Source organism: Trichomycterus rosablanca, chromosome 1, assembly GCF_030014385.1.
Source record: "Trichomycterus rosablanca isolate fTriRos1 chromosome 1, fTriRos1.hap1, whole genome shotgun sequence".
Lineage (NCBI taxonomy): Eukaryota > Metazoa > Chordata > Actinopteri > Siluriformes > Trichomycteridae > Trichomycterus > Trichomycterus rosablanca.
This window is the reverse complement of record NC_085988.1, coordinates 10,798,000-10,810,373: the sequence shown is the minus strand read 5'-3', so window position 1 is coordinate 10,810,373 and position 12,374 is coordinate 10,798,000.

Here is a 12,374-nt window from a genome sequence, read left to right as displayed (position 1 = left end):
AATGGATCATCCCTGATAGTAACAATGAATCATCCCTGATAGTAACAATGAATCATCCCTGATAGTAACAATGGATCATCCCTGATAGTAACAATGAATCATCCCTGATAGTAACAATGGATCATCCCTGATAGTAACAATGGATCACCCCTGATAGTAACAATGGATCACCCCTGATAGTAACAATGGATCATCCCTGATAGTAACAATGGATCATCCCTGATAGTAACAATGGATCACCCCTGATAGTAACAATGGATCATCCCTGATAGTAACAATGGATCATCCCTGATAGTAACACCCTGATAGTAACAATGGATCATCCCTGATAGTAACAATGGATCATCCCTGATAGTAACAATGGATCATCCCTGATAGTAACAATGGATCATCCCTGATAGTAACAATGGATCATCCCTGATAGTAACAATGGATCATCCCTGATAGTAACACCCTGATAGTAACAATGGATCACCCCTGATAGTAACAATGAATCATCCCTGATAGTAACAATGGATCATCCCTGATAGTAACAATGGATCATCCCTGATAGTAACAATGAATCATCCTTGATAGTAACAATGGATCATCCCTGATAGTAACAATGGATCATCCCTGATAGTAACAATGGATCATCCCTGATAGTAACAATGGATCATCCCTGATAGTAACAATGGATCACCCCTGATAGTAACAATGAATCATCCCTGATAGTAACAATGGATCATCCCTGATAGTAACAATGGATCATCCCTGATAGTAACAATGGATCATCCCTGATAGTAACAATGGATCATCCCTGATAGTAACACCCTGATAGTAACAATGGATCATCCCTGATAGTAACAATGGATCACCCTTGATAGTAACAATGAATCATCCCTGATAGTAACAATGGATCATCCCTGATAGTAACAATGGATCATCCCTGATAGTAACAATGAATCATCCTTGATAGTAACAATGGATCATCCCTGATAGTAACAATGGATCATCCCTGATAGTAACAATGGATCATCCCTGATAGTAACAATGGATCATCCCTGATAGTAACAATGGATCATCCCTGATAGTAACAATGGATCACCCCTGATAGTAACAATGAATCATCCCTGATAGTAACAATGGATCATCCCTGATAGTAACAATGGATCATCCCTGATAGTAACAATGAATCATCCCTGATAGTAACAATGGATCATCCCTGATAGTAACAATGGATCACCCCTGATAGTAACAATGGATCATCCCTGATAGTAACAATGGATCATCCCTGATAGTAACAATGGATCATCCCTGATAGTAACACCCTGATAGTAACAATGGATCATCCCTGATAGTAACAATGGATCACCCCTGATAGTAACAATGAATCATCCCTGATAGTAACAATGGATCATCCCTGATAGTAACAATGGATCATCCCTGATAGTAACAATGGATCATCCCTGATAGTAACAATGGATCATCCCTGATAGTAACAATGGATCATCCCTGATAGTAACAATGGATCATCCCTGATAGTAACAATGGATCATCCCTGATAGTAACAATGGATCATCCCTGATAGTAACAATGGATCATCCCTGATAGTAACAATGGATCATCCCTGATAGTAACAATGGATCATCCCTGATAGTAACAATGGATCATCCCTGATAGTAACAATGGATCATCCCTGATAGTAACAATGGATCATCCCTGATAGTAACAATGAATCATCCCTGATAGTAACAATGGATCATCCCTGATAGTAACAATGGATCACCCCTGATAGTAACAATGGATCATCCCTGATAGTAACAATGGATCATCCCTGATAGTAACAATGGATCATCCCTGATAGTAACACCCTGATAGTAACAATGGATCATCCCTGATAGTAACAATGGATCACCCCTGATAGTAACAATGAATCATCCCTGATAGTAACAATGGATCACCCCTGATAGTAACAATGGATCATCCCTGATAGTAACAATGGATCATCCCTGATAGTAACAATGGATCATCCCTGATAGTAACAATGGATCATCCCTGATAGTAACAATGGATCATCCCTGATAGTAACAATGGATCATCCCTGATAGTAACAATGGATCATCCCTGATAGTAACAATGGATCATCCCTGATAGTAACAATGGATCATCCCTGATAGTAACAATGGATCATCCCTGATAGTAACAATGAATCATCCCTGATAGCTGTTGCTGCTGTTGTATATCCAGACCCTGGCTGCTGTGCTGGAACATCTGGAAGGGTGCACTGTTTACAATCACAGAATGGCTCCGTCCCACCATCAAGAGATATAAATATGGCTCTCATCCAGTCGTCCTGAGTTTAAATAAATAAATATTAATAATAAATATTAAGGATGGTCATCCAGAGTTCATTAAAAGGTCACACATGGTCCTGCTTGTTTTACAGCTAAAATGACTAAAACATAAAACAGTTATTTAACAGCAATTACTTTTAAAACTATATTAAAGAAATAAAACAATTAAATGCATCAAATAAATGAGAGAAAATGATGCTTCACTTCACTCCCCCCCCAAACACACACAGACACACAGACACACACACACACACACACACACACACACACATACACAGAGATTGTTTTGTAAATGACAAAATACAGTACTGGGCTTTATCAAATGATGGTACTGCTAAATAAAATTTTATACACTGGATAAAGGTATCACACATTTTCTTATTAGCTGATGTTAATATTAAAAAAATGTCAAGTTTACCATTTTATATGTGAAGTACAAAGTGTCATGCATTACAACATGTAGAACTGTATTGCTAAAACTGTATTGCTGTTTTAAAAGCATAGATTTGTCAAATACCATTACAGACACTTTCTATCCAAAACTCAAACATGCTTGTTTACCTTCATGTTGTTTTTCTCGTCCAGTTTAATGTAAAAGCCACCATTACACACCCTTCGGGGAAAAGAACTCAAACCCATTTCTAACACAATTTCTAACACACACCACAACCACACCTACCCAACCCCAACACACACTCACACACACACACAATAAAAAACAGGTTTGTGAACTTTTGTAATAACATCATGTTTTAGATGATATTTTACATTGTATTAAATTGATCTGTCATTTGATGGTACTCTGCTTCAAGTTAAAATACATCTTGTTCATAACAATATTAACTTCATTCTTCGATCTATGTCAGATGATTTGAATGTAAGTCATCTAATAACAAAACATTCTTATGCTTTGTCTGGATTTTACAAAATTTTTAATGTCTGTCAGTCAGGACTTTGGATTGTATTTCCTTTTTTGTATATATTAAGTGTAAGATAAAGTCATTTATCTGTAGTTTTTTATTTGACACAACTTTGAAACACTTCTGTAATTAGTGTGATTGCCTAAAGGCAAGCACACTATTGTTATTCGTTTTTTCGTTTTCAATAAAATATTACTATTCTGCCCGTTTTTTGTCCGTGCTTCTTCTCCCGCAGTTTTCGAGATATCGACCCCGTTCCAGCGCCAAATCGTCCGGCCCATACGGGAATAGAGCGCTTGTATACAGCTTTTGGATCGAACCAACACTGTGCCCACAGTGCCCGTTTTAAGGTGCCCGTTTTGCCCCATTGACTCCCATTCATTTTGAAAAAAAATTCGAGCTATCAATGCCGTTCCAACTCTTGATCGACCGGGTCATTAATTAGCGCCCAAATCCAAAAAATCATCCGGATACACCCATCCGTGTGGCATTTATGCCCGTTTTTGCCCGAATTTTTGGACAAAAAATTTGACACCTTTGGCTTTCCACACAACGTCAACGTGATGACGTAGGCGACCTGTTCAGGCCGTTCTGAGAGCAGAAAATGGCCGCCGTCAAAAAATCTGACTTATTTTGGTCTGTAACTAAAGTATTAGTGATTTTTAAAATGAAAACGCTGCACATAATGAAATTATAAGCCAGTTAGACTTAGCAGTGAGCGTCATATCGTTCACGTTACAACAGAAAAAAAGATATTATATCCGTTAGCTTTAAGGCTAACGAATGCATTAAAATCAATGGGAATGGCTAATATGCTAAAGTAGGGACCGAAGTGTGAGTGCACTCTGCCTGAAAGCTGTAAATGAGACACAGCCGATCATAGATTGTGCAATACCATGGCCCCTACAGTGATAATCACATGTAAATGAATGAGTACTGATTTGTAAGCAGCAGAAACGTGCAGAAGTGCATTTATTTACAGGTTTGGCTTTTCAAACACACCCAGAGTGAACTTGTGCTCACACCACAGCTTGTGCACAGATACAGTGGCCTGTCTGGGAGAAAGTATTCACTCCCCACGCACTGCACCACTTCTAAACGCATGCGCACCCCCGACCTGCCACGCCCGTCCACCTGCCGCACCGCGATCAACGCCGTTTCGACTCTGACCCGTCTGGCCCGTCGATGCCGCTCCCGGCTTAGAAACGGCGTCGGGATACCTGCGCACGCCCGCCGACCGCCACACGGCAATCACACTCGCATTTTCTCCGGAAATGCACTCTCTAGTTACATGTAATCTTGGTTATTGAATGATAATCTGAATGGCACAATACCATGTTTAGTTTACTTTACAGTTACTTTAGGTACCTTAAACAAAAAATCCACTTTATAAATGCAAGTTCATCAGTTTCCTATGAAGACATTGTCAGTATGATGAACCATGATAACTAAAACTGGTGCAACTGTAAGCAATCATATACTTTACTTGCTTCTTTTGTAAAAAAAAAAAAAAAGATTTCTTTTTTATTTATTGTAAACCACATTTTTTGAGCACCGTTCTTTTGCCGGTGTGACTTTCTTTTTTCTTTTTTCTTTTTTTTTTTTTTTGATTTGAGGAGCTTAGCAAATGTAGTGGTATAACATGATATTGTGTCGTTTGGGTTAATGTACTTTAAGGCATTGCTTGGTAGAGTCTGAACTCTTCCATGGTTTATGGCTAATACACTTCATCTTGGTTTGCACCACTGATGTTAAGTGCCAGTGATGTTAACGACATTTGTGGTCGAAACCCATTAATTAAACCATAGGCTATTTTACTAAACACATTTTTCCAATTCTTTTTGTCCAAGATTCTCTCTACTCTCTACTAAATGCTTTATCTTTTTCTTCAATAATCTTTTGTAGCTCAGACTTGTGAAACGTTCCCTTAATTTTTTGGCCATCATAGTCCTGAAGCTTATATACTGGCTCTTTCGAGATCTGTTCCAGATATTTATCCGTAAAGTTTTAAACATGAAATCCTAACTATATTGTTCGTATACATTTATCATTATTTATCACTAAAAATAAGAAATTAGAAAGAAAAAAGAAGCTTTATGTTAACCATGTTTAGAGACTGACTTACTTTTTCTTAGTTTTTCTTGCTTACTTCTCTTGCCAGGTGTCTCTGTCTAAAAGGTAACAGGCTATTGTCAGTAAAGTTTGCCCTGGAGGAATGAAGACATTGACCAGACCAATTTTTACTTCTTTTAGGGCAGATTTTTCAGAACATGGTAGTTCTAGTCCATGGCTTGCCGAGTGACCTGGTGTTGGATCACAGACCCCGTATTACAAGCCAATTTTGGAATACATTCTCCAAGCTCTTAGGGACCTCTGTCAGCCTGTCATCTGGTTTCCAAACACAGTCAGATGGTACAAAAAAGAGCATCAACCAAAACTTTTAAGACACGCTCCAGTGTATAGGAATTAACCACCCCCCAGAAATAGCCAATCAAGTCTGTATAAACTCATGACCTGCCCTTAAACCAGTGAGTTTGGAACCTGGGATCTCAGCGGCCACCCAAATGCTGATACAATACTGAACAAAATACCAAAATACACCAATATACTGTACACGGGGGACATCTATTGGTAAATTGTAAAGTAGACCGTTTGGCCAAAAGTATGTAAACACCTATTTTATGACCTTGTTAGACACCCTATTTCAAAACCATGGGCATTAATATAGAGTTGCCACAACAATGTATATAAACAGCATCCTGTAGGAATAGCTCCCACACAATTCCAAAACGTGCATGTGGAAGATTGTGCCAAACGCAGTCAAAAAAGCATTTGTTTGGTTAGACACTGATATAAAAAAAATGGCACAATAATTGTTAACATCTACACAAAAAGCTTTTATTAGTGTTGAGGTCTGAGCTCTGTGGATGTGTCGTATCAAACCACATCTTTATTTACTTTGCTTTGTGCACAAAGGCATAGCATTATTAGAATTCTGAAAGGGACTTCCCCATACTGTTACTCAGGTTTAGTTCAGCTATTGTAAATAGAGCTCTTTTCTATTTTGACTTTCAGGGAATTCTTTTATTGCCAATCCTCACTGTTTCATCTTTTCCACTGAGTGATTCTTACAACTACAAACTGTTACTAGGTTCTTGGCTAACAATTCTGATAGAATTTGAAACCCCAAATAAAAAAAGCTGAAACAGTATGAAAAATGCAAAAACACAGAGTTTCTTACATTTATTTTGACTTTTATTTGATGTCAGACAGGATGAACCTGAGATATTTCATGTTTTATCTGCTCAACTTCATTTCATTTATTAATAAACATCCATTCCTGCATTTCAGGCCTGCAACACATTCCAAATAAAGTTGGGACAGTAAAGCATTTCCCACTTTGTAATGTTGCCGTTCCTTTTCACCACTTAAAAGAGGTTTTGGCACCGAGGAGACCAAGTGATTTAGTGTTTCAGCTTTAATTGCCAATACGTCTTAACATATGCAACAGTATGAGGTTGTATATGTCATTGTCATGTATGACACACCCCCATACCATGACAGACCCTGGTACTGACACACCCCATACCATTACACACCCTGGTACTGACACCAGATTCCAGGGTGGCTGGCTGTGCTACAAGGGTACCAGTCCAAGATTCAGCCCCCTGCCAGGCTTTCCCTGAACCAGTGTGCGGCAGCCGGTGTGTCAGTGGTTGATGCTGAGATGGGTGGCTGACCCAGAGCTGTCTGTTGTACTGAACCTGTTGTGGAAAGACTCTGCGCCTGAATAACTGGCTATGACTCCTCACAGGCCGACAGTGAATAGTGTATTGGTCCCAGCATGAGCACTTACAGAAGCGGGTCAGTAAATTGTACCAACGTTAGACAAGCCCAGTTCCAGGCACTGACATCTTACAGTTAGTGGTACCAAGAAGCCTGAGGAACAGTTGTGGATTGTCAGGTGACGTGGTGTGCAGTGTTTCTTTACTGATATGATTGACTTATGACCTGCATGAAATCCTCTTCATACAATGTAGCTCTGCTGCTAGATCATCTAAATCTGAACCTTAAACACTTGTTTTATTTTGTTTATTAGAAAGTCATTAATGACAGCAGAGTTTTAACAAACTGATCAGTTCTAGTGGTAGATCGACCCAAATATCAAGATTATCGATACCGACGTTGGTATTGGTATTGGATCGATACTAGTGTGATGGGATCGATACTTTAGTTTTACTTTTTCTCCGCTACATTCAGCATGTTTCTCCCGTTTCGTCAGAAAGTAAAGATCATGTCTGTACAGACTCGCTCCTCTTACATGCACACCTCGCTTCTCCCCTCCTGCTCTGCTGTGTTTTGTTGTGCTATTGTCACGTTGTTATGTTGTTATAAAAAAAGTCACAACGCAAATAAAAAGTCACAATGCAAATAAAAAAGTAACAACGCAAATAAAAATAAGCCACACAAATAAAAATAAGCCACAACACAAATAAAAAAAGTCACAACGCAAATAAAATTAAGCCACAACACAAATAAAATAAAGCCACAACACAAATAAAATTAAGCCACAACGCAAATAAAATTAAGCCACAATGCAAATAAAATTAAGCCACAACACAAATAAAAATAAGCCACAACACAAATAAAAAGTCACAACGCAAATAAAATTAAGCCACAACACAAATAAAATTAAGCCACAATGCAAATAAAATTAAGCCACAACACAAATAAAATTAAGCCACAATGCAAATAAAATTAAGCCACAACGCAAATAAAAATAAGCCACAACACAAATAAAAATAAGCCACAACACAAATAAAAAAAGTCACAACGCAAATAAAATTAAGCCACAACACAAATAAAATTAAGCCACAATGCAAATAAAATTAAGCCACAACGCAAAAAAAAATAAGCCACAACACAAATAAAAATAAGCCACAACACAAATAAAATTAAGCCACAACACAAATAAAAAAAAAGCCACAACGGAAGTTAAGCTACAACGGAAGCTAGCGGCGGTCCGCCGATGTTATTAGTCTTGACCGGAAGAGGAGACAAAAATTGCCGGCGGAAAGTTTTTAAGTTTAAAAAGTAAATGATAACTTTGTCGCTATGTGATTAATGATGATTCTGTGATTGAGGTCGTTAAATGTTGTTACACATGATGAACGTTGTTCACTGTGTTTATATCGAAATAGTTATGTAGACTGTCATCGAACGTTATTATTATTGTGAAGCTAGCTACGTCGTAACCTCTGTTGACTTAACATAATCGATTATCTGCTTTACTAACGTAATCTCATTAGGATAATAGAATATATCTACACAGGATTATTGCTTTACATTTATCTGCTGGTATGGGGGTGTGTCAGTACCAGGGTGTACAAGGGTGTGTCATGGTATGGGGGTGTGTCAGTACCAGGGTCTGTCATGGTATGGGGGTGTGTCAGTACCAGGGTCTGTCATGGTATGGGGTGTGTCAGTACCAGGGTCTGTCATGGTATGGGGGCATGTCAGTACCAGGGTGTGTCATGGTATGGGGGTGTGTCAGTACCAGGGTCTGTTATGGTATGTGGGTGTGTCAGTACCAGGGTGTGTCATGGTATGGGGGTGTGTCAGTACCAGGGTGTGTCATGGTATGGGGGTGTATCAGTACCAGGGTCTGTCATGGTATGGGGTATGTCAGTACAAGGGTCTGTCATGGTATGGGGGCGTGTCAGTACCAGGGTGTGTCATGGTATGGGGGTGTGTCAGTACCAGGGTCTGTCATGGTATGGGGTGTGTCAGTACCAGGGTCTGTCATGGTATGGGGGTGTGTCAGTACCAGGGTGTGTCATGGTATGGGGGTGTGTCAGTACCAGGGTCTGTTATGGTATGTGGGTGTGTCAGTACCAGGGTGTGTCATGGTATGGGGGTGTGTCAGTACCAGGGTGTGTCATGGTATGGGGGTGTGTCAGTACCAGGGTCTGTCATGGTATGGGGTGTGTCAGTACCAGGGTCTGTCATGGTATGGGGGCGTGTCAGTACCAGGGTGTGTCATGGTATGGGGGGGTGTCAGTACAAGGGTGTGTCATGGTATGGGGTGTGTCAGTACCAGGGTCTTTCATGGTATGGGGTGTGTCAGTACCAGGGTCTGTCATGGTATGGGGGTGTGTCAGTACCAGGGTCTGTTATGGTATGTGGGTGTGTCAGTACCAGGGTGTGTCATGGTATGGGGGTGTGTCAGTACCAGGGTGTGTCATGGTATGGGGGTGTATCAGTAACAGGGTCTGTCATGGTATGGGGTGTGTCAGTACCAGGGTCTGTCATGGTATTGGGGCGTGTCAGTACCAGGGTGTGTCATGGTATGGGGGTGTGTCAGTACCAGGGTCTGTCATGGTATGGGGTGTGTCAGTACCAGGGTCTGTCATGGTATGGGGGTGTGTCAGTACCAGGGTGTGTCATGGTATGGGGGTGTGTCAGTACCAGGGTCTGTTATGGTATGTGGGTGTGTCAGTACCAGGGTGTGTCATGGTATGGGGGTGTGTCAGTACCAGGGTGTGTCAGTACCAGGGTGTGTCATGGTATGGGGGTGTGTCAGTACCAGGGTCTGTCATGGTATGGGGTGTGTCAGTACCAGGGTCTGTCATGGTATGGGGGCGTGTCAGTACCAGGGTGTGTCATGGTATGGGGGGGTGTCAGTACAAGGGTGTGTCATGGTATGGGGTGTGTCAGTACCAGGGTCTTTCATGGTATGGGGTGTGTCAGTACCAGGGTCTGTCATGGTATGGGGGTGTGTCAGTACCAGGGTGTGTCATGGTATGGGGTGTGTCAGTACAAGAGTCTGTCATGGTATGGGGGCGTGTCAGTACCAGGGTGTGTCATGGTATAAGGGTGTGTAAGTACAAGGGTCTGTCATGGTATGGGGGCGTGTCAGTACCAGGGTGTGTCATGGTATGGGGGTGTGTCAGTACCAGGGTCTGTCATGGTATGGGGGTGTGTCAGTACCAGGGTCTGTCATGGTATGGGGTGTGTCAGTACCAGGGTCTGTCATGGTATGGGGTGTGTCAGTACCAGGGTCTGTCATGGTATGGGGGTGTGTCAGTACCAGGGTGTGTCATGGTATGGGGTGTGTCAGTACCAGGGTCTTTCATGGTATGGGGGTGTGTCAGTACCAGGGTCTGTCATGGTATGGGGGTGTGTCAGTACCAGGGTGTATCATGGTATGGGGGTGTGTCAGTACCAGGGTCTGTCATGGTATGGGGTGTGTCAGTACCAGGGTCTGTCATGGTATGGGGGTGTGTCAGTACCAGGGTGTATCATGGTATGTGGGTGTGTCAGTACCAGGATATGTCATGGTATGGGGGTGTGTCAGTACCAGGATCTGTCATGGTATGGGGGGGTGTCAGTACCAGGATCTGTCATGGTATGGGGGGGTGTCAGTACCAGGGCGAGTCATGGTATGGGGGTGTGTCAGTACCAGGGGGAGTCATGGTATGGGGGTGTGTCAGTACCAGGATCTGTCATGGTATGGGGGTGTGTCAGTACCAGGGTCTGTCATGGTATGGGGTGTGTCAGTACCAGGAGGAGTCATAGTATGGGGTGTGTCAGTACCAGGGTCTGTCATGGTATGGGGGTGTGTCAGTACCAGGGTATGTCATGTGTCATGGTATGAGGGTGTGTCAGTACCAGGGTGTGTCATGGTATGGGGTGTGTCAGTACCAGGGTGTGTCATGGTATGGGGTGTGTCAGTACCAGGGTCTTTCATGGTATGGGGGTGTGTCAGTACCAGGGTCTGTCATGGTATGGGGGTGTGTCAGTACCAGGGTGTATCATGGTATGGGGGTGTGTCAGTACCAGGGTCTGTCATGGTATGGGGTGTGTCAGTACCAGGGTCTGTCATGGTATGGGTGTGTGTCAGTACCAGGGTGTATCATGGTATGTGGGTGTGTCAGTACCAGGATCTGTCATGGTATGGGGGGGTGTCAGTACAAGGGTCTGTCATGGTATGGGGTGTGTCAGTACCAGGATCTGTCATGGTATGGGGGGGTGTCAGTACCAGGGGGAGTCATGGTATGGGGGTGTGTCAGTACCAGGGGGAGTCATGGTATGGGGGTGTGTCAGTACCAGGATCTGTCATGGTATGGGGGTGTGTCAGTACCAGGATCTGTCATGGTATGGGGGTGTGTCAGTACCAGGGGGAGTCATAGTATGGGGTGTGTCAGTACCAGGGTCTGTCATGGTATGGGGGTGTGTCAGTACCAGGGTATGTCATGTGTCATGGTATGGGGTGTGTCAGTACCAGGGTGTGTCATGGTATGAGGGTGTGTCAGTACCAGGGTGTGTCATGGTATGGGGGGGTGTCAGTACCAGGGTCTGTCATGGTATGGGGGTGTGTCAGTACCAGGGTCTGTCATGGTATGGGGGGGTGTCAGTACCAGGGTCTGTCATGGTATGAGGGTGTGTCAGTACCAGGGTCTGTCATGGTATGAGGGTGTGTCAGTACCAGGGTCTGTCATGGTATGGGTTGTGTCAGTACCAGGGTCTGTCATGGTATGGGGGTGTGTCAGTACCAGGGTCTGTCATGATATGAGGGTGTGTCAGTACCAGGGTCTGTCATGGTATGGGTTGTGTCAGTACCAGGGTCTGTCATGGTATGGGGGTGTGTCAGTACCAGGGGGAGTCATAGTATGGGGTGTGTCAGTACCAGGGTCTGTCATGGTATGGGGGTGTGTCAGTACCAGGGTCTGTCATGATATGAGGGTGTGTCAGTACCAGGGTCTGTCATGGTATGAGGGTGTGTCAGTACCAGGGTCTGTCATGGTATGGGTTGTGTCAGTACCAGGGTCTGTCATGGTATGGGGGTGTGTCAGTACCAGGGTCTGTCATGGTATGGGGGGGTGTCAGTACCAGGGTCTGTCATGGTATGAGGGTGTGTCAGTACCAGGGTCTGTCATGGTATGAGGGTGTGTCAGTACCAGGGTCTGTCATGGTATGGGGGTGTGTCAGTACCAGGGTCTGTCATGGTATGGGGGCGTGTCAGTACCAGGGTCTGTCATGGTATGAGGGTGTGTCAGTACCAGGGTCTGTCATGGTATGAGGGTGTGTCAGTACCAGGGTCTGTCATGGTATGGGG